This window comes from Sceloporus occidentalis, unplaced genomic scaffold (genome assembly GCF_023333645.1).
Source record: "Sceloporus occidentalis isolate IW3139 unplaced genomic scaffold, rSceOcc1.0.p SCAF_1, whole genome shotgun sequence".
Taxonomy (NCBI): Eukaryota; Metazoa; Chordata; class Lepidosauria; order Squamata; family Phrynosomatidae; genus Sceloporus; species Sceloporus occidentalis.
Window position 1 is genome coordinate 14136444 of NW_028316981.1, and position 25072 is coordinate 14161515.

At 44.1% G+C, this 25072-nt stretch overlaps 1 long non-coding RNA gene and 1 pseudogene across 1 annotated transcript; both read right to left on the reverse strand.

Annotated features, from left to right (window-relative positions):
* Nucleotides 1-103: 103 nt before the first annotated feature.
* On the reverse strand, nt 104-22243 carry LOC149320857 (uncharacterized; annotated as a pseudogene).
* Nucleotides 1570-5079, reverse strand: LOC149320858 (uncharacterized). The gene is made up of 3 exons (XR_016279494.1): nt 5033-5079; nt 3010-3136; nt 1570-1647 (listed from the first exon to the last, which is right to left on the reverse strand). It is a non-coding gene; the product is annotated as an uncharacterized LOC149320858 (long non-coding RNA).
* Nucleotides 22244-25072: the final 2829 nt, after the last annotated feature.

Here is a 25072-nt window from a genome sequence, read left to right on the forward strand (position 1 = left end):
AAACTGAGCACTGAAAAGGATTCTCTGCTGAGTTGACTGACTGCTGGATTCCCCAAGCTGAGTGTTGACTAAAATGTTTCCCTCACCAGGCACCATTATAGCATTACTCTCCTTCATGCGTCCTTTGGTATCCCTTCAGCTGTTGGTAGTAGTGGAAGCTTTCCTCACACTTTAAACATCTATATAATTTCTCTCCCCGGTGAACCGTCTTGTGAATCACAAGGCGTGCCCTTTGAGTAAAATGTTTTCCACACTTGGAGCATTTGTAGGGCCTCTTTCCAAGGTGGAAATGCAAGTGTGTCCCAAATGCTGCATTGCCTGCTGCATGAGGAAAGATGATCTTGTAGCATCCACGTTTGGATGTTTCATCAAACCATTTTGTCCCATGAGGACCTTGACAAGTTCTCTCTCCTGCATGGACTCCCTGGTGGATCACAAGATTGCCTCTCCAACCAAAACATTTCCCACACTTTGGGCATCGATATGGCTTCTCTCCTGTATTAATTCTCTGATGATTCACAAGATGTGATGTTGTAGCAAAACATTTTTCACACTTCTGGCATTTCTATGATTTCTCTCCTGTGTGGACTCTCTGATGCTGCACAAGATTTGATGATGTAGCAAAGCATTTTCCACACTTCTGGCACTTGTATGGTTTCTCTCCTGTGTGGACTCTCTGATGCTGCAAAAGGTTGGAACTGTGAGTAAAACATTTTCCGCACCTCTGGCACTTGTATGGTTTCTCACCTGTGTGGACTCTCTGATGCCTCACAAGACTGGACTTTAGAGTAAAACATTTTCCACACCTCTGGCACTTGTATGGTTTCTCTCCTGTGTGGACTCTCTGATGCCTCACAAGACTGGACTTTAGAGTAAAACATTTTCCACACCTCTGGCACTTGTATGGTTTCTCTCCCGTGTGGACTCTCTGATGCTGCAAAAGGTTGGAACTGTGAGTAAAACATTTTCCGCACCTCTGGCACTTGTATGGTTTCTCTCCTGTGTGGACTCTCTGATGCATCACAAGACTGGACTTTAGAGTAAAACATTTTCCACACCTCTGGCACTTGTATGGTTTCTCTCCCATGTGGACTCTCTGATGCTTCAAAAGGTTGGAACTGTGAGTAAAACATTTTCCACACCTCTGGCACTTGTATGGTTTCTCTCCCGTGTGGACTCTCTGATGCCTCAAAAGGTTGGAACTGTGAGTAAAACATTTTCTGCACCTCTGGCACTTGTATGGTTTCTCTCCTGTGTGGACACTATGATGACTCACAAGGCTGGACTTACGAGTAAAAGTTTTTCCACACCCCTGGCACTTATATGGTTTCTCTCCTGTGTGGAGTTGCTGATGTCTCACAAGGCTTTGTTTTTGAGTAAAGCATTTCTCACACTCTTGACATTTGTATGGTTTCTCTCCTGTGTGGACTCTCTGGTGCTTTACAAGAAGAGCATTGTGAGCAAAACATTTTCCACACTCTTCACACCTGAAGCATTTCTTTTTCTCATGTTTTAAACATTTCTCAGGCTTTTCTCTGGTTTCATGTTCCCCTTCTTCACGGGTTGTCTCATGTCTGGCAAGTTCCACTTCATTCATGAAAGAGAGGTCACATTTGCCACATTGTCTTATTTCACTCCAATCACATTCTAGGAAGAAGGACCAACACAGAAAAGACTGACTCTCAAGTATGTTAGAGAAGGAACTTTGTGAGCCAACATGGGGCTAATTGAAAGAAAGAATAAATAAAGGATAATTTAAGATTGTTTTAAAAGGGTGGTTGCTGTGTCTTTTTTATTCTTTGATGAGTATTAATTGTGATAATTAAATTATACCACTTAATACATCTGAATTCAAGAGCCAGAGACAAACTAGGACCTGGGAGGACCATTTTTTCAAGCCAGCCTTGTGACTTTTCTCCTGCGTGCTGGATACTGAACCCGTTGTAGATGTTGTAGTAGGGAAATCTGGAGATATAGGCCAGTATTCTCTATCAACTGCTTAGTGAGGTATACTAAATTAAATAATCACTCTTGGTCTGTCCTTGCCAGACCTGATGGAAATGTCATTCTCCTCTGCTCTGATCACTGGCAAAATGGACCTCCTTCTTCCCACACAGATAATGGTCAATAAAGGAGGTGGGGGAAGGAGTTACGATGACAGCAACAATGTCACCATCATTACTAAGCAGTAATCATAAATACAGTGACCTCTCCTAACTCATGGATCTGAGATTCACAACTTTGAATATCCGCGGAGGGGCAACCTCTGCTAATTTCAGTGGTGTGCATGCCCTGCTCATGTGCACAGGGGCATCCTCCATTCAAGCCTATGGGGCTTGAATATGCGTGAGCCTCTGTTTTCTTGGGGGTGTGTGTCCAGAACAGATCCCCCGCAAAAACAGAGGCCCAACTGTACAGAAAAAGTACCTAGAATTACTCATACGTAACAGGAATTTTCAGACCTTATAATGGCTCAGTAGGTCATCATCCTGTTTCCATGTAATAGGGGTTGGTGGTTTAGTACTGTATGCATTACGAGGTTGATGGCATGTTCATTCCTGAGAGATTAGTTTGCCGTCAGACAGGGGACTATGTGAGTGAAACGGGCCCAAAAGAGTTTTCTTTGGTCATATTTCTCTCCCAGGTGAGAGACATATGGATTTGGATTTGGAGGATATCCTAATCCAACCCAGGGCATCGAATGTTGCTCTCTTGCAACATACCTCAGACAGTGTAATATCTTGGGCTGGCCTTCGAAGCCACAGATGCAAGGAGATAAAACAATTTCCATTATCTAATTCCTATCTGAGCCAAAGAAGAGAGAGTAACATCTTGAGTCTCTTAGACTGTCGGTGTTCTTTGGCTTTTTTGTGGTATTGGAGCAACTTGCTGGATTGTTCAGTATAATTTTAATACTGTTTTATCAATTATTTCCTTCCAGAAAATTACATGAACAACAAGAATGCTTTAGAAGGGACAAAAGATTAAAATGGAAGCCAAGTTCCTTACCCAGAGTGGATACATTCTCATAGTTTTCAATCATCACCTGAATGTACAAAGATTGTTGGCTGAGATCCAGGAGGTCCCATTCCTCCTTGCTGAAAAATACAGACACATCTGCAAAGGTCACATGTTCCTGTAACCAGAAAATAGCCTGTTACCTAAATTGCAAGAGGTCACAAGAGGTCACCCATAAATTGTATTCCATTGGGAATTAATTTAGCTCAATAGGAAGCAGCAAGAGGGCTATGATAGCAATAGCTGGGATCTCTTCTACATGTAACAGGTCCAAGAACTAGAACTCTCAGACTGCTAAGTACAACATAGTGTTATTGATTAACAGCAAAGTCAAAATCACCATTCACGCCATCGTATACACACACAAACGCATGAATATTAATGAAATTAAAGACCGTAGCATATAGCAAGGTTGAGGCAAGGCAATTACCAGTCCAGAAGCGTTGCACACCCAAACCTGCCACCACCTTTAGTTGGGTGTGTCTTCACACACCTCAATCATCCACAAGCACAATATTTGTAGGGCAATACAAGTTTCCTAAGGCTTCAGCCTTTAGTAAGGAAACAAAAACATTTAAATATCAAAAATATGAAAGCCAAGACCGTTAGGGTCTAGCATCGGGCCTCCCAGGGGCCCGGTGCAGCTCCTGGAGCCCCGTTTCAGGGCTCCGGAGGTCGCGCGAGACTTCGCCACCATTTTGAAGGGCAAAATGGCGGCGCCCATTAGGAGGCCCGATGCGGCCTCCGGAGCCCTGAAACGGGGCTCCAGGAGCTGCACCGGGCCCCTGAGAGGCCCGATGCGGCCTTTGGAGCCCTGAATCGGGGCTCCAGGAGCTGCACCGGGCCTTCAAATGGGCGCCGCCCACCTCCCTCCTGGCTCCGCCCTCCCTCCTCCCTCCTATAAATGGAGGGGCGGGGGAGAAGGAGGAGGAGGCAGAGAGGGAGGGAGGGAGGGAGGGAGGGAGGGGAGGGGAGGAGGAGGAGAGGGAGGGAGGGAGGGGAGGAGAGAGAGAGAGAGAGAAAGGGTGGGAGGGAGAGGAAAGAGAGGGAGGGAGGGAGAGAGAGGGAGGGAGGGGAGGAGAGAGAGAGAGAAAAGGTGAGAGGGAGAGGAGAGAGAGGGAGGGGAGAAGAGAGAGAGAGGGTGGGAGGGTGGGAGTGAGAGGGAGGGAGGAAGGGAGAGAAAGAAAGTGGTTTGAGACAGTGGCATGTGTTTTTTGCTGTTTTGTGGCCTTGCCTAGTTGCTTCCATTCTTACAAATATCGCTATTATTACACGCAAATTCGGGCAATGGCATCTTATTTTCTGGCAATGGGAAGCCAGTTCGAACGCAATTCGCAGTCACCTAAATTTGCTGAACGCTGACTGCGTTCTGGCCCCACTTTCTTTTCATTCGAAATTAAGATAAATTCCTCACATGTGATAAACTCCCAAGACTACGGAGTTTATCACATGTGAAGAATTTCTCTTAATTTTGAATGAAAAGAAAGTGGGGCCAGAACGCATTCATGTGAATTCGCTAGTTCAGTGAATTTAGGTGAATGCGAATTGCGTTTGAACTGACTTCCCATTGGCCGAAAATAGCATGCCATTGCCTGAATTTGCGTGTGGTAGTTTATAATGCAATAACGTGAAACCCCATGATTGCATTCGAATTGCCATTGGATTATACTTCCAATTGCCCTTGTCTGATAAAGTCTTACAATAAACCTAAGGGAACTTCTAAAGTGCCACCATTGCAAAGACCATGTAGCTGCATTCCAAGTCCACACAGGCTGGGAAAATGGCAGAACAGGGGACATGATTCTCAGGGACTCTCTGAACTGTTCTACAGATTGAAGGGTGACATTTGCTCAGCTGTCCAACTGACAAAACAGAAAGACCACTTCTTGGAGGTACAGCCAAGGACAAGTGTGTCTCTAACTTCAGCCCAGGGAATAACAGCATTTCTCTGTTAAGGTGCAGAACAAGCCCAAGGGCCCCATTGCAGAAAGAGAGGGATGGCATGAATCTCCACCTGATTCAAGGGCATCTTTCATGATTCATCCACAGAGAGAAGTATTGATTGAGAGTCTTCTTTCTTCCCCCTCTGAGGATCAAAAGGGCCTCTTCAGGATCTTTGTACACCTGCAAAAAATACATAAGGAAATTATTTTGTCTACAGAAATTCACATGGCTGGAATCTTAGTTTTAGTCCTGATTTGAGGAGAACCATTTAATCTACTGCTAAATGGTGGGTCAACACAATCCAAAATCCTGCTGATTCTGTGGGTTTACTCTAGAGGGGACTAACAAAATGATTTCAGCTACAGTTTTCATGACTCTACTATCTTGTGCTTTCTTTCCCTCACCAATCCTTCAGCAGCTGAAGAGAATTTTCCACCTGAGCAGGCTTTTGCTATGGTCCTTTTTCTTCTCCTCCATCAAGACACAGACCCCCACTGGACCTTCTGGAAAGGGAGAAAGAGAAAGAAAAAGGGGGGAGCATTTTGGAAAGGCTCTGCTGTTCTGTCACAGTCGTTCTCTGGCTTGGGAAAAAGGCTTCATGGGAGAAAAGAAAAAGGAATCCCAAACCTCTCCCAGGTTTTCTGCCTCAGAGGATGAAGGATACATTTAGTCAATAATTAGGGGAAATCCCATCCTTTAGTCCTTTCTAAAGTAAATATGAAGCTCTCGGTTATCACAACACAGAAGAACTGACTGCCAGAATTCTGTGTAAAGATTTTCACTCGTTTATCAATCTAAAGCAGAGCATGGCTTTACAAATGTGTCTGGACTGCAGGTCTCAGCACTGCTCATTAGTTATGCTGTCTAGGGATGCTGGACATTGCAGTTCAGGTGTATCTAGAGGACTACACATGGCCCATTCATGATAGGAAGACCCTTTCTGCCTTTTAACAAACTGCAATGTTTCCTTACATCATAAAAATGTGATTTACAAAAAAAAAAAAAAAACCCAAAACAGTTGTTTCCCTAATATGGAACTGTTCCAGTCTTCTTTTGGGTGTTATATTAAATTCTAATATTATACACACGGGGACAGATTTTTCTACATCATGTCAGAAATTTGCATTGTCTCCTAGTTGATTCGTTTGCCAATGCAAGAAACATGGTATCCCAGTAATCTCAGAGACTTTCCAATTCAGAAAACCATGAAGATCACAAGGAAAAATTGTACATTGCCTGAAAGGGACATTGGACAGTATTTGTCAAGAAGGGAAAACTATATAGACGAATCACAGATCACCATATTATGTGTGTTATGTAAAAATCAGTAAAGTTTTAACATCCACAGGCTGAAGGATTACCTCTGGGATTACAGAAAGGACATCTTGAATATATTTCTTTCAGCAGGTGTGAAGTTCAGGGGATTTCACCCCACCTTCGATTTTTGGCTTGGGAACATGCAAAGAGGGCAAGAGGGTACAGTCGGCCCTTCTTCTACACAGATTTTTTTACACATGGATTCAAGCATCCATGGTTTGAAAATCTTCCAAAAAAGTATAAATTTCAAATATCAAACCTTGACTTTCCATTTTTTATAAGGGACACTATTTTGCTATGTCCTTATATTTAATGGGACTTGAGCATACACGGATTTTGTTATACTTGGGGGATCTTGGAACCAAACCCCAGCGTATAACAAGGGTCCACTTTATTTGCCATTTCAGACTGGGAGTGGTAGGTGGTATTTCTGAATGGTCTCACCAGAGTACAGCCCACATGCAAAGTACACATGGCAGGATGCAGAAAAGGCTAGACTTGTTTTTACTCTCATGGGCTAATTGTTGTCTAGGAAATTTTCTATGAATTAAAAAGCATCCCTGCCACCTTAGAGCAAAATCCAGGAAGAAAAAATACTGCCCTCTTGCAAAACACACCACGACCAGGAGCCACAGAGAAGCCATTTTCTCTAAAAAGAAACAAGCAGAAAGATTTTAACACCCTTTAGTTTTGAAACCCACATGTTTTCCCTCTAAACCCCAAACAACAATGTAAGGGTCCCTGGAGGAACAAATGAACAAACAAACATTGATTGGGGACATGAAACAAGCATAGAAAAGCAGTGCTGGAGAACATCAAGTTCTCATGTTGCTTTTCTCTCATATTAGGAATGGGTTTCACACTCATTTTTTTTTCTTCCCCTTCATTATACCATAACCTTACCGAATGTGGTGGTGTTCCCTTCTATCCTAAATATGAAAGGCAGCATTGAGGAGACCAACAAAGCAAAGGTCTTCTCCAGAAAAAACTTCCTGCAGGTTTTTATGCTTGAGTCCCAGCTGAAGGTCCCATAGAGGCACCACCCGGTTCCTACAAAGTGGTAAGTCTTAAAGGGACTGGCATCTGGCCCAGAGCCTATCACACTTCCATCGCACTAAGAAGGAGTGGCGGGTGAATTGTTAGTGTTAGTGTTAGCCAGAGCCTGAAAAAGTATAAAACTATAACTCCCAGAATTCCCTAACTAGCAACGCAAATTCTCAAACTAATGTTCCCAACCTACTGTAGTCTTTTCATTGCTCTGAGAAAACATATGAGGTGTGTGTGTGTTGGATACAAGTCACCACTTTTAAAGCAAATGCTAAAAAACTGTACAGAGAAAATCCATCTTCCAGTCAGAAATTCAAAGTCTGCAGCATGGAGACCAATGGTCCCATACAGACAGGCCAAAATAAAGCTGCTTCGGGTTACTTTGGAGGTATGCTGTTTAAATGACACACACATCTTAAAGAGGCCAGAAGCTGCACAAAGCTATGCTCCAGTCCTTAGGACTGGAGAATGGTTTTGGTGTGGCTTCTGGCCTCTTAGGACGCATGCATCATTTAAACAGTATACCTCCAAAGTGATCTGAAGCAGCTTTATTTTGGCCTGTCTGTAAGGACTCAATGTCTCACTTGAAGGAAATAAGAGACTGGGAGCAAGGGCACCAACATACATGAGTGGAAGGGCCAGTGTCCTGGGCCACAAAGCCATAGAGCCTGTCTCTGGTACCTCCATACCCCACTGCCACACAAAGCTTCACACACAGGGAGGGCCTGTGGAGCCCATGGGGTCAGCCACTGCTTTCCCCAGTTTCTATTGAACCTGTCATAATGGACTAGTCTAGTAGAAGAGCAGCTGTTTCCTACTTTCTTTGGCCTTTCTAAACGCCTGTGAAAGGCTGGCTCAATGGCAAACTGGCCAGTAATGTACATGTCAAACTGTGAAGCCCTAACTACAGTGCTACCTCGGGTTACGAAATTAATTTGTTCCGCGGCGCCGTTCGTAACCCGATAAATTTCGCAACCCGAAAAGGCGCTGGAAAGCCGCTAGCCGCCCGCTAGCCGCGCTTTCAGATTTGAATTTCGCGCCGAAAAAAATTTCGTAACCCGAAAAAATCTTCGTAACCCGGAACAGTTTTTTCCTATCTAACTTTTTCGTACCCCGGAAATTTCGTAACGCGAGCAATTCATATCCCGGGGTACCACTGTATTTTTTCCACAGTCAAGGCACTGCTAAGAGAAAGTGAAAGCAAAATCCTGACACCCTTACTAGCAATCTAGCAAAGAAATGAAAAGCCCAGGCAGGCTTTCTGGTAGCCACGCTGATTTCATGTGGTAGATAACTCCCTGGGTGGCAAAAAGGAGGCTAGATAACCCCTGGTACTGATTCTTGATAAATTGCAGCCACTGAAGAGATTTTCTCTCTTTTCAAGGGCCTTAGATCAGTTGTGAACCAAAGTGCACCCATATTGCTGATAGATTTAGTCATAGGGACTAGAAATGACGTTGGCCAGTTCAGAATATCAGAGATATTGGTCCAAAACACACTGCAGAAATAATCCAGTTTGATATGAAGTTGAAGGCTTTCACAGCCAGCATCCATAGTGTTTTGTGGGTTTTGGGGGCTATGTTGTTGTGTTCTGGAAGAGTTTAATGCTGACGTTCCACCAGCATCTCTGGCTGGCCTCTTCAGAGAATGCTGGCATGGAAGTGAGTGGGGTATGTATATAATGTGTGACCCTGGATTGGGAGGAGTGATTTACATGTTATTCTCTGTGTTGGTCTGTTGGTGAATGGCAAGGCCTCAGGGTAGGAGGATATGCAAGAGGATTTGTGTCTATTTAATTAGCGATCCATTGTCTGCTGGGTGAGAAGGTTTCCCAGTAGACAGAGGACCACTGATTAAATAGACACAAATCTTCCTTGCATATCTTCCCACCCTGAGGCCTTGCCTCAGGTTAGACTTTGTAGCAAAACATTACGAACATTTTTGGCACTTGTATGGTTTCTTTCCTGTATGGGCTCTCTCATATACGACAAGGCTGGGACTTCGTGTAAAACATTTCCCACATCTCTGGCACTCGTATGGTTTCTTTTCTTTGTGGATTCTACGATGCACCTCAAGATTGGACTTTGTAGCAAAACATTTTCTACAGTCGTTGCATGGATATGGTTTTTCTCCTGTGTGGACTCTCTGATGAACTGCAAGGTTTCCATTCTTTGAAAAACCTTTTCCATACTCTTGGCATTTGAATGGTGTCTGCTCTGTGCAAGCTTTCCCATGCCTCACACAATCATATTTGTGAGCAAAACATTGCCCACACACTCCACATCGGAAGCATTTCTTTCCCTTCTGTTTTAAACATTACCCAGACTTTCCTCTGCTTTCATCTTCCTCTTGTGTGTGTGTGTGTCTCACAAGATCCGATTCAGATCCCACATTTGCCACATTCATTTATTTCACTCTACCCATGTTTTAGGAATAAGAACAAAAAACACAGAAAAGACTCACTTTAAAATATAATAGAGAAGGGAATGAGCAAGCAAACAAGATGCTCCAGGACATGTAACTTCAAAGGAAGAACAGTTGCTGTTTCTTTTTTTCTCCTTGATGAATATTAATCATGAATGCTTATTGGAAACATTTAACACAACTGAACTCAAGAGCCAGAAACAAAACTATAACCTTGTGACCTTTCCACAATACTGGGTGCTGGCCTATCAATAACAGGCATTTTAGCAGGGAAGTCTGGAGGTGAAGTCGAAGGCTTTCATGGCCGGCATCCATAGTTTTTTGTGGGTTTTTCGGGCTATGTGGCCATGTTCTAGAAGAGTTTCCTCCTGACGTTTTGCCTGCATCTGTGGCTGGCACTTTTGTCTGAACTGCAAGCTACTTGTGTTATTTTTGGAGTGAGTCTCATTTCTTAGGGAAGCGGGGGCGGGTTATAGACCGCCGCTTTGAGGCGGTCTGCCGCCGCCACCGTTTGCTCCGTAAGGGAGCCGTCGCAGCCACACCATGCGGCTCCCTTCCGGAGCAAAAAAGAAGCTCCAAAATGGAGCTTCTTTCTGCGGTGCCTCTGTGATGTCGTGAGGCGCCAGGGGAGCATTCGCGACGTCAAAGGTGCCACGACACGTTCGGATGCACAGCGTCCGATACGTAAAGATGGCGCTGGCCGTGTGGAATGGCCGGCGCCATATTGTACGGACAGAGTCCATATTAGACCCAGGGGCATCCAGAAGAGACGCCCCTTTTTTAAAATGGGACGTCCTGCGGACGTCCCAAGTGCCGGTTTGTAACCGGCCATAGTTAGACATTTCTGCTACTCTGCTAATTTAAAGCTAGACCCTAACAGGCTTGGCTTTGACACTTTTGATATTTCAATATTTTTGTTTCCTTCCTAAAGGCTGAAGTCTTAGGAAATTTACATTACCCCACATTTTTGGGTTATGATGCTCCAGAGTCTTTTGTTCTAAATTGCTTCTCCTGAAGATAGTAGCTGCAATAAAGCTTTTATTACTCAAATGATAGATACTGGTTTCTGCTAATCCTAACCCCACAATGACCAAATTATAAAATGTCATGGAAAATGCAAATGTGCCTAACTACAATGAGACTATTTAAAGCAGTGAATGGGCAGAGACCCACAGAATCAAGAAAACAGCAACAACATTTTGGTGACAATTCAGAGGAAGCTGCAGCTTACATTCACTTGTCTGTTGATCCAAGTATAGCATATCATATCCAAGGTTTAACCAATACAAAAGAGATATGGAATAAACTACAGAAAGTGTTTGATTCTGCAAATACTTCTAATCAAACATATCTCCCGATCAAACTTGATAACACAAAGTTGTCTCATCCTCGATTTTTGAATCAGCATATTAATGGCTTTATGGCAACTCTGTCTGGAGGTGCAGCACCTGGGGAATCCTTCCCAGAAGATGCAAAACTTGGACTGTTTTTGAATAGCCTTCCAAAATATTACTGTCCAACAATTAATGCTTTGCAAGTTAAAGGAGATGTTCCTCTGCAAGATGCTATTGCTCAAATTATTGAATTTCAAAATAGGCAAAACCTGATGGAAGACAAAAACGACAGACAGAATTAGCTCAGTTTTCTGCAGAAGATTTGCAAACCAAAGCCTCTTCTTCTCCCAGGACAAACAGAAACAATGGTAACAAGCCAAGACCTGAGAAGCAACTCTTACTTTATGACTACAGTGGACCCTTGTTATATGCTGGGGTTTGGTTGAAAGATCCCCCGTGGATAACAAAATCCGTGGATGATCAAGTCCCATTAAATTTTTTTTTTTTAAAAAAAACAAAAACAAAACCCAGGCGCCAGTATGCACATATTTTGTCAAATTTAAAAACCTCCTCTGTGTGTGTGTGTGTGTGTGTGTGTGTTGTGGGTATTTGGGTCACTACAGGTTATGAACTTCCCTTGGCCCTGTTTTCAACCCCAAAATGCAAGCTAATGTCATCTCTGCATCCTCCCTCCTTGCCACCCCAGAGTGCCTCATACACATGTAATAATAATAATAATAATAATAATAATAATAATAATAATAAATTCCTCACCTCGGGATGCCAGAAAAGGATGCCATGCATTCTGTGCTTTCCCTCAGCTATCCCTGAATTCCTTACAGACAGTAGCAAAAGCATTCTGTACCAATTTGCCAAATTGGAAAGAGAAACGTTTGTAACATTCGCATTGTAGCATTTGCAAAGGAAAAAAGCCTCCTGCAAAGTGCTCTTTGCAGCATTTCCTTTGCTGGAAGCAAGGGAACGAAAGGAAAAGTGAACAGGCAGGCAGGCACATTCTACCTATGTATCTATCTACCTAATGCAAAAAACATGCATATGGATGGCCCTTGTGGTCTCTTCCAACTCTGTGATTCTATGATTCTAGTTTGTCAAAAATAATAATAATAAAAATTAAAAAGTGCGAAAGCTGCCTGGTGCGAGCTCCATCCTGTGGCCTCCCTCTGACCTGCCCTGAATTGACCCTTCGTCCTGTTCCTTCCTTCTCCTCCTCCTGCTCCATTACAGATTGCTCTCCATGGCCCCCTTCTTCTCCCTGGCTCCTTTGCATCCCCCATCAGTCACCCTGATTCCCCCTTTTTGCATCCTTCCTCCTTCTCCTCCTTTGCCCCGATGAAGGGGAGGGAATGCTCTTCCCACTCCCCTCTCTCTGACCTAAATACCTCCCCTGAACTTGACCCAATCATGATCGGGGGCAAGTTCATATTCGCCAAACCCGGGTTTTTTCAAAAGAGACGGCTTTTCCCCTGATTCCAAATGACCCACACTAAGGGGCATTTGCCACGAAACGGTTATGCATGCCTCGAATTCGATTGTGAGAGATTTGGGTCCAATATGAATTTCACGTGCAAGATTCGATTCCTGATCTGGGGTAAAAGGTAGTCTGAATGGCCCCTAAGTATAGTAGTCCAATTTTTTTTAGCTTGCTTACATTTCCACCATACATGGAAAAGGTCTGCCTGTGGATCTGAGCATTGCCGCTTATGTCACCGATGATGCGCAGATAATTGACATGCATTTTTGAAGTGGCGCAAACTAGTGGGGATGACAATCATGCCAAAAAAGAAGCGATTACAAGGGGATAATGAAAAGATCCCCTTTCACAGTGGGAACAATGGACCTTTTGGAACCGATTTATCGACAAAGAGCAAAGGCAAACCACAAACTGGTTTAAATGTAAGTGGGAATGGGGCCTTAGTGGATACCCCAGCCTTCTCAAGAACGGCTCAGCTGCCATTTTCTTTGTGGCCTCCAGGATCTTGTGTTTGCAGCAGCCACTTTAGTTAAAGGGTTAATCCGGAGTACAACTACTGTCAAAGACAAATTTCATATGAGAGAGCAGAGAATTGAAGGGTTCTGGGGAGCTAGTGGGAAGGAAGTAGCAGTCAGCCTAAAAAGAGGCAAGGATCAAGCAAACAGAGAGAAAGGTCCAGCCAAGGGTTTCTGAAAAATAGGAAGAAAGCAAAGGCACAAAGAGGAAGACCGCTGGACAGGAAGGAACTGAAGAAAAGCCCCAGTGGCACCAGGGAAGGGAAAGAGGCAAAAACACCTTGTGATGTCCTGTCAGGACTGTTTTAATCTCCCCCTGCATTTTCTTTCGTGTTGGTTCAGGCCATAGAATATTTTAGTGTAGAAAAGTTCTTTGTATTAGTTGTGGGAGGAGCTGTAGGATCCCCTGCATTTTTCCAGGTTTGGTTTGCCCTTTCCCAGCATGCTCTGCTGTAGCTGATAGCTTTTAGTGGGGAGCAGTCTTTGCTGGGAGCAAGCAGAGAGCTGTCTTTTGGTGGCAAACAGGCCCAGACAGCTGGAAAGGGCATTTCTTACACGTTAGCCATTTTAGTTACCAAGTACTTTTGCCATTTTAGTTACCAAGTACGTTAGCCACATCAGTTACCAGATACTAGTTAGCCGATTTAGTTACCAGCATCAAAGAAGACAAAGAGATCAGGAGCTGAAAGACCCTGCACCAGCTCACTGAGTGAGGAGATCAAACCAAGATCAGACCCAGAAAGATGACACCCTGAAGATTGCTGAAAGTCTGTAAAGTATCTTTTATTTCAAGTTATTTAGAGCCGGGGAGGAGAAAACTCTTTATTTTTGTCGTTTAAATTAAATTTCCCCCCTTTTTGAACTTTACATTCAGCGTCAGAGCCTTTTTGGGTAGAAGAGTTTGATCTCACCAGGGTACCGGCGTTGCACACCCAAACCTGCCACCACCTTTAGTTGGGTGTGTCTTCACACACCTCAATCATCCACAAGCACAATATTTGTAGGGCAATACAAGTTTCCTAAGGCTTCAGCCTTTAGTAAGGAAACAAAAACATTTAAATATCAAAAATATGAAAGCCAAGACCGTTAGGGTCTAGCTTTCAAACAGCAGGGTGGCAAAAATGTGTCCTTGCTGTCTAAGAACTGCAGTCTGAGAAGTGAGAGTGACTCAAAAAGCAACACAAAACCTTGCAGTTTAAACAAAAGTTTACTAATGGCTTGAACCTATATAATAATAATAATAATAATAATAATAATAATGTTTAATTATATACCGCTTTTCCAAATGCATAGAAGCTATATCTTAACCTAGCTAATAAATGGTTCAGATAAAGATGAAATCTTTACCTGAATCACATGGTTTGTTTACCAATTTGCAAAGCTATTGCCATGCGATTCAGTACAGCAAATGGGATGTTTGAATGAGGGGAAGAGAGAATGCAAAACTCTTCCAACAATATTGTGTTATACCAGGGGACGGCAATCTCCGGCCCATGGGCCGGATGCGGCCTGCGGGCGCCTTTCTGCTGGCCCCCGGTCCCTCGTGCCGCCGAAATTGCCGCCGATTTCGGCGGCTCCGGCCGCCATTTTGCCCTTCAAAATGGCGACGAAGTCTCGCGCGAATAATAGCAATATTTGCAAGAATGGAAGCGACTAGGCAAGGCCACAAAACAGCAAAAAATGCATGCCACTGTCTCAACCCAGAAAAGAGCAAGCAAGGGGCCCGGTGCAGCTCCTGGAGCCCCGTTTCAGGGCTCCGGAGGTCGCGCGAGACTTCGCCGCCATTTTGAAGGGCAAAATGGCGGCGCCCATTAGGAGGCCCGATGCGGCCTCCGGAGCCCTGAAACGGGGCTCCAGGAGCTGCACCGGGCCCCTGAGAGGCCCGATGCGGCCTTTGGAGCCCTGAATTGGGGCTCCAGGAGCTGCACCGGGCCTTCAAATGGGCGCCGCCCACCTCCCTCCGGGCTCCGCCCTCCCTCCTCCCTCCTATAAATGGAGGGGTGGGGGGGAAGGAGGAGGAGGGAGGGAGGGAGGGAGGGAGGGAGGGGAGGAGGAGGAGAGAGAGAGAGGGTGGGAGGGAGAGAAGAGAATGGAAGGGAGGGAGGGGAGGAGAGAGAGAGAGAAAAGGTGAGAGGGAGAGGAGAGAGAGGGAGGGAGGGAGAGAGAGGGAGGGCGGGGAGAAGAGAGAGAGAGGGTGGGAGGGTGGGAGTGAGAGGGAGGGAGGAAGGGAGAGAAAGAAAGTGGTTTGAGACAGTGGCATGCGTTTTTTGCTGTTTTGTGGCCTTGCCTAGTCACTTCCATTCTTGCAAATATTGCTATTATTATTGTTGTTATCCTTTGGTATTCTCTTTGCAAAATCCCCCCACATGGACTTGCTTGCTCTTTTCTGGGTTGAGACAGTGTGCATGCATTTTTTGCTGTTTTGTGGCCTTGCCTAGTCGCTTCCATGTTGCAAATATTGCTATTATTATTGTTGTTATCCTTTGGTATTCTCTTTGCAAAATCCCCCTGCCTACATGGACTTGCTTGCTCTTTTCTGGGTTGAGACAGTGGCATGCATTTTTTGCTGTTTTGTGGCCTTGCCTAGTCGCTTCCATTCTTGCAAATATTGCTATTATTATTGTTGTTATCCTTTGGTATTCTCTTTGCAAAATCCCCCCCACATGAACTTGCTTGCTCTTTTCTGGGTTGAGACAGTGGCATGCATTTTTTGCTGTTTTGTGGCCTTGCCTAGTCGCTTCCATTCTTGCAAATATTGCTATTATTATTGTTGTTATCCTTTGGTATTCTCTTTGCAAAATCCCCCTGCCTACATGGACTTGCTTGCTCTTTTCTGGGTTGAGACAGTGTGCATGCATTTTTCCTGTGTTATGGCATTGCCGGCCCTAGTAGCTTCTTGCAAATATTATTATTATTATGCGGCTCCGCCCCCGGAGGGTGGAAACTCCGCCCCTGACATGTGGCTCCGCCCCCAGATAGTGGAAGCTCTGCCCTGGCATGCGGCTCCGCCTCAGAGGGTGGAAGCTCCACCCCCATGTGCAGCTCCGCCCCCGGAGGGTGGAAGCTCCACCCCCCGGCTTTGGCCCCCCCCAGTTGTCTGAGGGACAGCAACCCGGCCCCCGGCTCAAAAAGGTTGCCTACCCCTGTGTTATACTATACTGTATCCTTAAGAAAAAATATTTCCATTGAGAGAACATCTCCCTGACAAGTATTGTAATTTCCCTTACTTGGGATTTCACTGTTTCACATTTCTTACGTGTGGGTCTAAGAAAGAAATATTTTCCAAATAATTCCAATGTTTATTAAATCACCCTTTAACATATTAAAAACATAGGCTTTGCAAGCAGAATAAGCATGGAAGGAGATAACATTGCTGCTCATTTAATTATGGTGAATGTACACTAGGAAGTTATTAAGCTGTAAACCAGATAGAGGTAAACCGATTTAGTAAGCTATGTGATAAGCTCCTTAATGTATGCCACATTGGAGTTGATGTTTCTCAGATGAAATAGGATAAACCAGTGAGCTTGAAACAGCAGAGAACTGAACAGAACCACAGAGAACATCAGCAGCAGCATTACACAATACACAGTCCTTGGGTGGGAAAGAGTTCTTCCTTTCCAGACTCATTTATGTGTTTCTCAGAAACGTCTGTGTGGCAAATGATGGCAGTAGGTTCTGTGTCTATCTCGACGAGAATAGATTATTCTAGTTGCTTCACATGGAATTTGGGGTTATCAAAGCTCTATATTCTGCCAGTACACCCTTTCAGAGACTCTGATCAGTCACAATTAACGCATTCTATAAAAATAATTTCCCATCTTCTGTACCTTCAAAAGGTTTCTTTCTAGGTCTGAGTTTCTGATGGTTTGTAAAATGTGCTTGGCCAAGAAAAGGCATGCTAAACTGAGCACTGAAAAGGATTCTCTGCTGAGTTGACTGACTGCTGGATTCCCCAAGCTGAGTGTTTCCCTCACCAGGCACCATTATAGCATTACTCTCCTTCATGAGTCCTTTGGTATCTCTTCAGCTGTTGGTAGTAGTGGAAGCTTTCCTCACACTTTAAACATCTATATAATTTCTCTCCCCGGTGAACCGTCTTGTGAATCACAAGGCGTGCCCTTTGAGTAAAATGTTTTCCACACTTGGAGCATTTGTAGGGCCTCTTTCCAAGGTGGAAATGCAAGTGTGTCCCAAATGCTGCGTTGCCTGGTGCATGAGGAAAGATGATCTTCTTGTAGCATCCACGTTTGGATGTTTCATCAAACCATTTTGTCCCATGAGGACCTTGACAAGTTCTCTCTCCTGCATGGACTCCCTGGTGGATCACAAGATTGCCTCTCCAACCAAAACATTTCCCACACTTTGGGCATCAATATGGCTTCTCTCCTGTATTAATTCTCTGATGATTCACAAGATGTGATGTTGTAGCAAAACATTTTTCACACTTCTGGCATTTCTATGATTTCTCTCCTGTGTGAACTCTCTGATGCTGCACAAGATTTGATGATGTAGCAAAGCATTTTCCACACTTCTGGCATTTGTATGGTTTCTCTCCTCTGTGAACTCTCTGATGCTGCACCAGATGTGACGCTGTAGCAAAGCATTTTCCACACTTCTGGCATTTGTATGGTTTCTCTCCTGTGTGGACCCTGTGATGGGTTACAAGGCTGGAACTTTGAACAAAACATTTTTGACACTTCTGGCACTTGTATGGTTTCTCTCCTGTGTGGACTCTCTGATGCTTCAAAAGGTTGGAACTGTGAGTAAAACATTTCCCACACCTCTGGCACTTGTATGGTTTCTCACCTGTGTGGACTCTCTGATGCCTCACAAGACTGGACTTTAGAGTAAAACATTTTCCACACCTCTGGCACTTGTATGGTTTCTCTCCTGTGTGGACTCTCTGATGCCTCACAAGACTGGACTTTAGAGTAAAACATTTTCCACACCTCTGGCACTTGTATGGTTTCTCTCCCGTGTGGACTCTCTGATGCTGCAAAAGGTTGGAACTGTGAGTAAAACATTTTCCGCACCTCTGGCACTTGTATGGTTTCTCTCCTGTGTGGACTCTCTGATGCATCACAAGACTGGACTTTAGAGTAAAACATTTTCCACACCTCTGGCACTTGTATGGTTTCTCTCCCGTGTGGACTCTCTGATGCTTCAAAAGGTTGGAACTGTGAGTAAAACATTTTCCACACCTCTGGCACTTGTATGGTTTCTCTCCCGTGTGGACTCTCTGATGCCTCAAAAGGTTGGAACTGTGAGTAAAACATTTTCTGCACCTCTGGCACTTGTATGGTTTCTCTCCTGTGTGGACACTATGATGACTCACAAGGCTGGACTTACGAGTAAAAGTTTTTCCACACCCCTGGCACTTATATGGTTTCTCTCCTGTGTGGAGTCGCTGATGTCTCACAAGGCTTTGTTTTTGAGTAAAGCATTTCTCACACTCTTGACATTTGTATGGTTTCTCTCCTGTGTGGACTCTCTGGTGCTTTACAAGAAGAGCATTGTGAGTAAAACATTTTCCACACTCTTCACACCTGAAGCATTTCTTTTTCTCATGTTTTAAACATTTCTCAGGCTTTTCTCTGGTTTCATGTTCCCTTTCTTCATGGGTTGTTTCATGTCTGGCAAGTTCCACTTCATTCATGAAAGAGAGGTCACATTTGCCACATTGTCTTATTTCACTCCAATCACATTCTAGGAAGAAGGACCAACACAGAAAAGACTGACTCTCAAGTATGTTAGAGAAGGAACTTTGTGAGCCAACATGGGGCTAATTGAAAGAAAGAATAAATAAAGGATAATTTAAGATTGTTTTAAAAGGGTGGTTGCTGTGTCTTTTTTATTCTTTGATGAGTATTAATTGTGATAATTAAATTATACCACTTAATACATCTGAATTCAAGAGCCAGAGACAAACTAGGACCTGGGAGGACCATTTTTTCAAGCCAGCCTTGTGACTTTTCTCCTGCGTGCTGGATACTGAACTGTTGTTGTAGTAGGGAAATCTGGAGATATAGGCCAGTATTCTCTATCAACTGCTTAGTGAGGTATACTAAATTAAATAATCACTCTTGGTCTGTCCTTGCCAAACCTGATGGAAATGTCATTCTCCTCTGCTCTGATCGCTGGCAAAATGGACCTCCTTTTTCCCACACAGATAATGGTCAATAAAGGAGGTGGGGGAAGGAGTTACGATGACAGCAACAATGTCACCATCATTACTAAGCAGTAATCATAAATACAGTGACCTCTCCTAACTCATGGATCTGAGATTCACAACTTTGAATATCCGCGGAGGGGCAACCTCTGCTAATTTCAGTGGTGTGCATGCCCTGCTCATGTGCACAGGGGCATCCTCCATTCAAGCCTATGGGGCTTGAATATGCGTGAGCCTCTGTTTTCTTGGGGGTGTGTGTCCAGAACAGATCCCCCGCAAAAACAGAGGCCCAACTGTACAGAAAAAGTACCTAGAATTACTCATACGTAACAGGAATTTTCAGACCTTATAATGGCTCAGTAGGTCATCATCCTGTTTCCAGGTAATAGGGGTTGGTGGTTTAGTACTGTATGCATTACGAGGTTGATGGCATGTTCATTCCTGAGAGATTAGTTTGCCGTCAGACAGGGGACTATGTGAGTGAAACGGGCCCAAAAGAGTTTTCTTTGGTCATATTTCTCTCCCAGGTGAGAGACATATGGATTTGGATTTGGAGGATATCCTAATCCAACCCAGGGCATTGAATGTTGCTCTCTTGCAACATACCTCAGACAGTGTAATATCTTGGGCTGGCCTTCGAAGCCACAGATGCAAGGAGATAAAACAATTTCCATTATCTAATTCCTATCTCAGCCAAAGAAGAGAGAGTAACATCTTGAGTCTCCTTAGACTGTCGGTGTTCTTTGGCTTTTTTGTGGTATTGGAGCAACTTGCTGGATTGTTCAGTATAATTTTAATACTGTTTTATCAATTATTTCCTTCCAGAAAATTACATGGACAACAAGAATACTTTAGAAGGGACAAAAGATTAAAATGGAAGCCAAGTTCCTTACCCAGAGTGGATACATTCTCATAGTTTTCAATCATCACTTGAATGTATAAAGATTGTTGGTTGAAATCCAGGAGGTCCCATTCCTCCTTGCTGAAAAATACAGACACATCTGCAAAGGTCACATGTTCCTGTAAACAGAAAATAGCCTGTTACCTAAATTGCAAGAGGTCACAAGAGGTCACCCATAAATTGTATTCCATTGGGAATTAATTTAGCTCAATAGGAAGCAGCAAGAGGGCTATGATAGCAGTAGCTGGGATCTCTCCTACATGTAACAGGTCCAAGAACTAGAACTCTCAGATTGCTAAGTACAACATAGTGTTATTGATTAACAGCAAAGTCAAAATCACCATTCACGCCATCGTATACACACACAAACGCATGAATATTAATGAAATTAAAGACCGTAGCATATAGCAAGGTTGAGGCAAGGCAATTACCAGTCCAGAAGCGTTGCACACCCAAACCTGCCACCACCTTTAGTTGGGTGTGTCTTCACACACCTCAATCATCCACAAGCACAATATTTGTAGGGCAATACAAGTTTCCTAAGGCTTCAGCCTTTAGTAAGGAAACAAAAACATTTAAATATCAAAAATATGAAAGCCAAGACCGTTAGGGTCTAGCATCGGGCCTCCCAGGGGCCCGGTGCAGCTCCTGGAGCCCCGTTTCAGGGCTCCGGAGGTCGCGCGAGACTTCGCCACCATTTTGAAGGGCAAAATGGCGGCGCCCATTAGGAGGCCCGATGCGGCCTCCGGTGCCCTGAAACGGGGCTCCAGGAGCTGCACCGGGCCCCTGAGAGGCCCGATGCGGCCTCCGGTGCCCTGAAACGGGGCCCCAGGAGCTGCACCGGGCCTTCAAATGGGCGCCGCCCACCTCCCTCCTGGCTCCGCCCTCCCTCCTCCCTCCTATAAATGGAGGGGCGGGGGAGAGGGAGGGAGGGAGGGAGGGAGGGAGGGGAGGGGAGGGGAGGAGGAGGAGAGGGAGGGAGGGAGGGGAGGAGAGAGAGAGAGAGAGAAAGGGTGGGAGGGAGAGGAAAGAGAGGGAGGGAGGGAGAGAGAGGGAGGGAGGGGAGGAGAGAGAGAGAGAAAAGGTGAGAGGGAGAGGAGAGAGAGGGAGGGGAGAAGAGAGAGAGAGGGTGGGAGGGTGGGAGTGAGAGGGAGGGAGGAAGGGAGAGAAAGAAAGTGGTTTGAGACAGTGGCATGTGTTTTTTGCTGTTTTGTGGCCTTGCCTAGTTGCTTCCATTCTTACAAATATCGCTATTATTACACGCAAATTCGGGCAATGGCATCTTATTTTCTGGCAATGGGAAGCCAGTTCGAACGCAATTCGCAGTCACCTAAATTTGCTGAACGCTGACTGCGTTCTGGCCCCACTTTCTTTTCATTCGAAATTAAGATAAATTCCTCACATGTGATAAACTCCCAAGACTACGGAGTTTATCACATGTGAAGAATTTATCTTAATTTTGAATGAAAAGAAAGTGGGGCCAGAACGCATTCATGTGAATTCGCTAGTTCAGTGAATTTAGGTGAATGCGAATTGCGTTTGAACTGACTTCCCATTGGCCGAAAATAGCATGCCATTGCCTGAATTTGCGTGTGGTAGTTTATAATGCAATCACGTGAAACCCCATGATTGCATTCGAATTGCCATTGGATTATACTTCCAATTGCCCTTGTCTGATAAAGTCTTACAATAAACCTAAGGGAACTTCTAAAGTGCCACCATTGCAAAGACCATGTAGCTGCATTCCAAGTCTACACAGGCTGGGAAAATGGCAGAACAGGGGACATGATTCTCAGGGACTCTCTGAACTGTTCTACAGATTGAAGGGCGACATTTGCCCAGCTGTCCAACTGACAAAACAGAAAGATCACTTCTTGGAGGTACAGCCAAGGACAAGTGTGTCTCTAACTTCAGCCCAGGGAATAACAGCATTTCTCTGTTAAGGTGCAGAACAAGCCCAAGGGCCCCATTGCAGAAAGAGAGGGATGGCATGAATCTCCACCTGATTCAAGGGCATCTTTCATGATTCATCCACAGAGAGAAGTATTGATTGAGAGTCTTCTTTCTTCCCCCTCTGAGGATCAAAAGGGCCTCTTCAGGATCTTTGTACACCTACAAAAAATACATAAGGAAATTATTTTGTCTACAGAAATTCACATGGCTGGAATCTTAGTTTTAGTCCTGATTTGAGGAGAACCATTTAATCTACTGCTAAATGGTGGGTCAACACAATCCAAAATCCTGCTGATTCTGTGGGTTTACTCTAGAGGGGACTAACAAAATGATTTCAGCTACAGTTTTCATGACTCTACTATCTTGTGCTTTCTTTCCCTCACCAATCCTTCAGCAGCTGAAGAGAATTTTCCACCTGAGCAGGCTTTTGCTATGGTCCTTTTCCTTCTCCTCCATCAAGACACAGACCCCCACTGGACCTTCTGGAAAGGGAGAAAGAGAAAGAAAAAGGGGGGAGCATTTTGGAAAGGCTCTGCTGTTCTGTCACAGTCGTTCTCTGGCTTGGGAAAAAGGCTTCATGGGAGAAAAGAAAAAGGAATCCCAAACCTCTCCCAGGTTTTCTGCCTCAGAGGATGAAGGGTCCATTTAGCCAATAATTAGGGGAAATCCCATCCTTTAGTCCTTTCTAAAGTAAATATGAAGCTCTCGGTTATCACAACACAGAAGAACTGACTGCCAGAATTCTGTGTAAAGATTTTCACTCGTTTATCAATCTAAAGCAGAGCATGGCTTTACAAATGTGTCTGGACTGCAGGTCTCAGCACTGCTCATTAGTTATGCTGTCTATGGATGCTGGACATTGCAGTTCAGGAGTATCTAGAGGACTACACATGGCCCATTCATGATAGGAAGACCCTTTCTGCCTTTTAACAAACTGCAATGTTTCCTTACATCATAAAAATGTGATTTACAAAAAAAAAAAACCCAAAACAGTTGTTTCCCTAGTATGGAACTGTTCCAGTCTTCTTTTGGGTGTTATATTAAATTCTAATATTATACACATGGTGACAGATTTTTCTACATCATGTCAGAAATTTGCATTGTCTCCTAGTTGATTCGTTTGCCAATGCAAGAAACATGGTATCCCAGTAATCTCAGAGACTTTCCAATTCAGAAAACCATGAAGATCACAAGGAAAAATTGTACATTGCATGAAAGGGACATTGGACAGTATTTGTCAAGAAGGGAAAACTATATAGACGAATCACAGATCACCATATTATGTGTGTTATGTAAAAATCAGTAAAGTTTTAACATCCACAGGCTGAAGGATTACCTCTGGGATTACAGAAAGGACATCTTGAATATATTTCTTTCAGCAGGTGTGAAGTTCAGGGGATTTCACCCCACCTTCGATTTTTGGCTTGGGAACATGCAAAGAGGGCAAGAGGGTACAGTCGGCCCTTCTTCTACACAGATTTTTTTATACATGGATTCAAGCATCCATGGTTTGAAAATCTTCCAAAAAAGTATAAATTTCAAATATCAAACCTTGACTTTCCATTTTTTATAAGGGACACTATTTTGCTATGTCCTTATATTTAATGGGACTTGAGCATACACGGATTTTGTTATACTTGGGGGATCTTGGAACCAAACCCCAGCGTAGAACAAGGGTCCACTTTATTTGCCATTTCAGACTGGGAGCGGTAGGTGGTATTTCTGAATGGTCTCACCAGAGTACAGCCCACATGCAAAGTACACATGGCAGGATGCAGAAAAGGCTAGACTTGTTTTTACTCTCATGGGCTAATTGTTGTCTAGGAAATTTTCTATGAATTAAAAAGCATCCCTGCCACCTTAGAGCAAAATCCAGGAAGAAAAAATACTGCCCTCTTGCAAAACACACCACGACCAGGAGCCACAGAGAAGCCATTTTCTCTAAAAAGAAACAAGCAGAAAGATTTTAACACCCTTTAGTTTTGAAACCCACATGTTTTCCCTCTAAACCCCAAACAACAATGTAAGGGTCCCTGGAGGAACAAATGAACAAACAAACATTGATTGGGGACATGAAACAAGCATAGAAAAGCAGTGCTGGAGAACATCAAGTTCTCATGTTGCTTTTCTCTCATATTAGGAATGGGTTTCACACTCATTTTTTTTCTTCCCCTTCATTATACCATAACCTTACCGAATGTGGTGGTGTTCCTTTCTATCCTAAATATGAAAGGCAGCATTGAGGAGACCAACAAAGCAAAGGTCTTCTCCAGAAAAAACTTCCTGCAGGTTTTTATGCTTGAGTCCCAGCTGAAGGTCCCATAGAGGCACCACCCGGTTCCTACAAAGTGGTAAGTCTTAAAGGGACTGGCATCTGGCCCAGAGCCTATCACACTTCCATCGCACTAAGAAGGAGTGGCGGGTGAATTGTTAGTGTTAGCCAGAGCCTGAAAAAGTATAAAACTATAACTCCCAGAATTCCCTAACTAGCAACGCAAATTCTCAAACTAATGTTCCCAACCTACTGTAGTCTTTTCATTGCTCTGAGAAAACATATGAGGTGTGTGTGTGTTGGATACAAGCCACCACTTTTAAAGCAAACGCTAAAAAACTGTACAGAGAAAATCCATCTTCCAGTCAGAAATTCAAAGTCTGCAGCATGGAGACCAATGGGCCCATACAGACAGGCCAAAATAAAGCTGCTTCGGGTTACTTTGGAGGTATGCTGTTTAAATGACACACACATCTTAAAGAGGCCAGAAGCTGCACAAAGCTATGCTCCAGTCCTTAGGACTGGAGTATGGTTTTGGTGTGGCTTCTGGCCTCTTAGGACGCATGCATCATTTAAACAGTATACCTCCAAAGTGATCTGAAGCAGCTTTATTTTGGCCTGTCTGTAAGGACTCAATGTCTCACTTGAAGGAAATAAGAGACTGGGAGCAAGGGCACCAACAT